The sequence below is a fragment of the Sturnira hondurensis genome, unplaced genomic scaffold (genome assembly GCF_014824575.4).
Source record: "Sturnira hondurensis isolate 20B ecotype Veracruz unplaced genomic scaffold, ASM1482457v3 Scaffold0014384, whole genome shotgun sequence".
Taxonomy (NCBI): Eukaryota; Metazoa; Chordata; class Mammalia; order Chiroptera; family Phyllostomidae; genus Sturnira; species Sturnira hondurensis.
The window spans coordinates 33,062,357-33,068,435 of record NW_028087015.1 but is presented as its reverse complement, the minus strand read 5'-3'; the positions used below and the strand labels follow the sequence as shown (position 1 = coordinate 33,068,435).

Here is a 6,079-nt window from a genome sequence, read left to right as displayed (position 1 = left end):
AGCATAAAATAGGCAGTAAAATTTCAGACCTTTTATGTAGCAATATTGTTGCTAGTATATCTCCTAGGGCAAGGGAAGGAAAGAAAAAAATGAACAAATTAGACTACATGAAATTAAAATATTTCTACATGTCTAAAGAATACATCATTAAAATGAAAAGGGAATCAACCATATGGGGGAACATGTTTGCCAATCATACATCAGACACTGGTTTAATCTCCAAAATACATAATGAATTGACATTATAATAAGTAGTTGATAAACGTGGTGATAAAGCACAAAATAATACTACACAGCAGAAAGAAAGAAAGAGCTCTTACCCTTTGTGATAGCTTGCATGGATGGAAGTAGAGAGCATTATGCTACGTGAAATAAGCCAGGCGGTGAAAGTCAAATACCATACGATCTCACCTTTATGTGGAACCTAATCAACAAAACAAATAAGCATGCAAAACAGAACCAGAGATATTGAAATTAAGAACAAACTGACAGTAACCAGATGGAAGGTGGGAGGGGATAATGGAGGGAAAAGGGTGAAGGGTTTGCAGGAACAACTATGAAGGACACATGGACAAAACCAAGTAGGAATGGAATCAGGGGAGGTCGGTGGGGATGGCTGGGGTCAGGGGAAAAAGGCAGACAACTGTACTTGAACAACAAAAAAAACAAAACCAAAGATAAACAAAAAAGAGTTCTTAGGCAACTATTTCTTTTTTTGTCAAAGCACTTGTGAGAATTGAATGAATTCCCCTCTGACTTCAAGCTACCGGGACACCACTGGCCCCACCAACACACTGTTGATCTTCTCAGCTCTTCTGGTGAAGAAGTTGACCATCGTAATGACAGGCTGCTCCAGGAGCCTTCCTTCCCCCAGAACTTTGTAGCCCGATTGCACCACATCAAAGATGGGAGCAGCTCCAGTTTTGTTTTTGGCAGCATTTACCTGTGTCTGCTCACTGACCTAGTGGCACAAGCATCTGCTCGTTATACAGTCTTTCCTGTAAGTACATCAGGCAGGTGCTCCACCAGCTGCCTGATGAGCAGCCCAGTACCAAGGAATAGACAAGAGTCACACACAGTGTCTATGCTATTCACTCAGCTTTTATTGAATGCAGGTTCACTCAAAGTGGAACATTAATATACGTTAATATCCTGCTGACACTAACAATCTAAGAGCAATATAACACACACACACACAGAGGGCAATCACTGGGGGACAGAAAACCCGAGTCCCAGAGTCTCAGTCTGCAGGTTCAGGAGACAGCATGGTGGGCAAGGGAGTTGTCAGCATCTTGCAAGGAAGGATCTCCAGAGTCAGGTGGCAGCAGGGCAGGAAAAGTCCTCACTCCAGCAGGGAAGAGCCTCCATAGTGGCTGATGCCAAGGAAGATCAGCATGGCATGAACAGTACTGGTGTGTGAAACTCAGTTGTCTCAGCAGTAGCCTGGAACCTGCCTCAGTTACACCTTGAAAGTGATGGACTCCACCCTTCTGATTCTTTTTGATAAGTATCTTGGCACCCCTAATGGCAAGTGGGGAAATTCCCCAGGAGCTTATCTATGGGTGGTCCAATTTTGCAGACACGACTACTCTGATCATGTGTGCAAATATCTTAAGTGTGTCTCCTTGACAGATGTATCTGCTCTGAACACAGGTAATTTTCCTTTTGAAACAAAATCATGGCTGACTGACAGCCATTTTAGTTGACATAAGTGATTGCACTTTGTTTTATGTACTTTATGCTGTCTTAGTTGGACAAATCCCATTTTGTTGGCCTTGTTCTCCACATCAAGGTCCACAGTTTATCAGGGTTGACAGTGGGACAGAGCTCTGGTTCCTCTTTAAGTGGTGATGCCTTATAACAACTTCCCCGGCATAAACTAAGTGATACTTGTTGAAGTTGATCTTGTGGTAATGCAAGCCACCCATTACCTTGGCCTCCTTCCCGGGTCTTCTGTGCTTGCCCTTGCAGCCCTGGTCATGGCCCACGGGGCCTTGACCTTCCCAGGTCCTTCTCAGTTTGGATGGCATGTTGGTGGCCAAGATGCAAGAGGGAAGCCTCTGTGAAGTGTCAGGAAACTATTACTTTTGAGTTACAGCTAAACCTTAAATTTAGTATGTAAGGTTTATCAGATTTGTTGACAATTATTTTGGCTTCTACTAGCTTTATAAGTTAACTTACTGCTGTTTTATCTAATATTCTAAACAAATGCACTATTGTAATTATATATATTAATATATATAAATAAATATAAATGTTTACGAGACTCAGATATCAAAATTAATAAATATTTTAATTGAAATTTCAGGGTAAACATCTGAGAGTTATTTTATCTATTTTATTCTTTTATTCATTTGGCATGTGAATATGTATAATTCATGCTCCATATAGTTAAATTAAGATTCACTTTAATATTTAAAAATGAAGCTATCTTTGCCAAATGAAAAAAAATTAAATGCTATTTTAGTTATATCTCTCAAAGGTGTGTCTAGCATGATTGATTGATTAATTGATAAGATGTAATTATTCAATGACCAAAAGTAGAAGTAACTTTTTCTCAGTCTCTGTGAAAATAAGGCATTTCTGTTCCATAGCATGTTGGAACACAAGTGCTTGAGTGTTAATTTGTTTTTCTAGGCTTTTTTAAGAAACTAAATCACATCATGAACCAAAACTTTATTTAAAAACTGAGGTTTGAAGTCATAAGTTTTTTATACAGTAAAAGGATCTTTGGGAACAGATTTTTTTTTTGTAAGTCTCAACAATCAGCAAAAAGAAATTCACTTTTTATTTCTGTTTGCAGTTTTATTAAGGTGTTCTACCAAAGAAAAAGTGAGTAAACTTATAATAGAATCACTTTCCAAAGTGATTCTAACTGAGTTGAAACTGCCCAACAAAACAACAGTAGTTGTGAAATCTGGGCCAACAATGAGAATATACTAGTGGAAAAAAAAACACAAAAAACTAGTGGTTGTTACATAAGGCACATTTTTGTAAAGAGCATATTTATGAAACAATAAAATATTTGGATTTTTTTATTTTAATGAAATTGTATTTCTCATTTGTTTTTGTTTTTGTTTTCCATCAAATATTTGTTGGGAACCTCCTTGCCTGGTTTCAGAAGCTGTAAAACCCCATGGCTAAGGCAGAGTAAAAAGACCTTGGGACCATAAACCACTAAGGAGACAAAGCTTATATTGTTGGCAGGGGCACTGCCTCTGCCCCCTTTTACTTCACCCTGCTTGGCCCTGGGAGGATGATTGGTTAGCCAATGATGGATAAGATTCCTCAAGGGAGGGATGACCTAAGACATCTGTAAGAGATGTCTGTAAGAAGTCTCCTAATCTCTTGGTTGCCTTACTTCCTCCAGCTGACTTAAGCCTGACACAATACTGAAGGGTGGTACTGCCCTAGGCAGGAATAGGCAGTTCCCCAGGGTGATCAGGCCTAAGAAAGAATGCATAAAATCTTGTGAAACCTGCTTTGCTAAGAATGCCCTCAATTTTCTGACGAGGATCCAAGCATGAAATGAGTGTTTCCCAAAGTTTTATGGCTCTTTAGCTGACTGACCCTGACTCAGAACAAGTCCTCATATTTCTTTGAATGTTATCTATTGTTTGATCATTACTGCCTGATGAGACAGTAATGAATGATGAATGAGGACCTCCCTTGATGCAATGCTCCCAGAAAGCAATAAAAGCCTGTCTAGGCAAGGGTTGGGCCTCTCTATCACTCAGAGAGTGGTCATGTTGTCCCCTTTTTCCACTGGACTTCTGCAGTCCATTTGAATTTGTTTGCTGCATCCACAATACTGTGGACACTGCTGGCCAGAGTCTGCATCAAATATTAACAAGTTTAATCACATTATATAACATAGTTTCTACATATTTGGAGGATGAAGAAAGAAGTACTTCAAACATAAATATGTTGTATCTGTTTTGTAAATTTTCAATACTTATATTTTGCAATTTTTACTGTTATATTTTCATGAGAGTAATACTGGCAAAATTTTCACAAAACAATATTTTTACCATAAGATCAGAAAAAATTTATGCACAAGGAACACCATTGTCATTAACTGTGATATTAATGAGACTGATAATAGCTTCATTCCTTGTCACCATATTTATCTAATTAGGGACCTTTAGCCCCTCATTACATAAAGGCCAGGAAAAGAGGCTGATTGTCATCTACAGGATGGGCCATTTTGCTTTCTTTATTACTGAGAACCTCACCCATTTCAGATGCTCACTGTTTGCCTTCATTTATAATCCAAATATCTTCCCACTCAGTGTTTATCCCAAGAAGTCCATCCTCATTACCAGTTTTCCAATGTTGCTATATTTGAGTGCCTGACCAGCTTCCAACTGGTTCTGCAATACCATGAAAGGTTATGCGATAACCTGGGCTGCATTTCTTCTTCTTGTGTGAACTGGAGGCCTTAGGAGATTGGGAGAAATCTTGTAAATTAAGTTATTGAGTTAAAATCCAGTTTCTTAGGAAGTTTACTTTGGATTCTGGACCTTCTTAGTCATAGTAGTCTATCTATTACCTCAAATTTATAATGCAGTACTGCCCTACATGACCAATTTTATGATTCAGTGAATGAAAAAACACCTAAGTCATAATAATTGTGCCTCCTCTTGTTCAAGGTCCTACTCAGCTTCATAGCTTATGCAACAAATGTACAGGAAAAGCATGGCTAGATACGATGCAAGTTCTTTCCTAATCTAAATGTGTACACCAAGCATTGTGCTTCCCTTTCACTGGCTCATTAAAATGGACCATCACATCTTCCTTTAGAAGGAATATTCCTCCATGCCTCAGACAAATTCCTTGAAATTTATCCAGGTTCATCTCTCACTCTTCATTACACACACTTATGTGCTACTATGACATATAGTGTATTTACTACTTTATATCCAATGTCTAATTAGCATAATGTCATTGAGATTATAGCCAATGATATGGAATGTTTTGTGGGATTTGAATGTGGTGAATTTCTTCCCAGATTGGACAGTACTGTACAGACAACAGTATATCGATTTAGCCTTGGAATAAGATAAAGACATTTTCTTTTTGTTTGGCACTGTTTTGTAAATGTAAACTGACAAAAAAAAACATAAAATAAGCGTATACTTATGCTTATTTGGCTGTGTTGTTTGCTTTAAAAAAGATTCCATTGTGGAACCAAAGTTCTGGTTGACATAAATACCTGATTTAAATCTGCCACCATCTAGTACTATTATGCCTTATTCAGTTGGTCTGAGTGTTGGGCAATGAAACGATTTCAATAGGAGGTGTAGGAGTCAGTACACTGCATCCCTCAGGTCCTTGAAGATGAAAATCATCTCTTCCAATCCTTAGGGATGCAGCAAGAACTGTGATTCACTATCTTTGTGGGAGTATGTAGCTCCCAGTAGTTCTGAGTACTTCTTTCTGATGTCACACACATTACTCCATGGATGATGAAACCAAGGCAGATTGTAGTTTATGTGCTGTGATTTGTAAAATAGCACATGATTGTTTATCAGTTCCATTGGATAATTTGTTAAAATGGTCTGGACTAAATCTTTCTATTCTCTATTACCTGACCTCCATAAATCCCTCACTGACATAAATCCCTCATTTAGAACCAACATCTGATATTTTCAGAAAGTTCTAGGTAATTCTCATTTTCTAGTGCTCTGTCACACACATGAACTCCAGATCTAGTGCTTCAAATACCTGAAGCACTAGATCTTCGGGTCCCTCCTGGGAATGTTTGGGGGAGGAGCCACAGTATAAACCTGTGGTCCTGTGTAGGATTCCCTTCAGGTATTTTCTTCCCCTGCAAAGTGCTCCACCTCTGTAACCAACACATGGATTAGTGAGATGCTATTCATCCTCACAGGTTTCACTTGAGTGAGGGTTGTTCCTCTCAGTCCTAGACTTCCCCTTCCTGTACATATCAAGCAGCACCTCGACAGACTGCCCACCTCTGACATTGTAGGGGACCATGCTGGGTTGGCCACCACTATAGATATCATTCTGCCCCCCAACACTTCCTTTCTCTGATAGAGCACTGGAATTTGGCCTC

At 38.9% G+C, this 6,079-nt stretch overlaps 1 pseudogene; it reads right to left on the bottom strand.

Annotated features, from left to right (window-relative positions):
* Nucleotides 1–763: 763 nt before the first annotated feature.
* Nucleotides 764–2,030, bottom strand: LOC118998866 (60S ribosomal protein L27a-like; annotated as a pseudogene).
* Nucleotides 2,031–6,079: the final 4,049 nt, after the last annotated feature.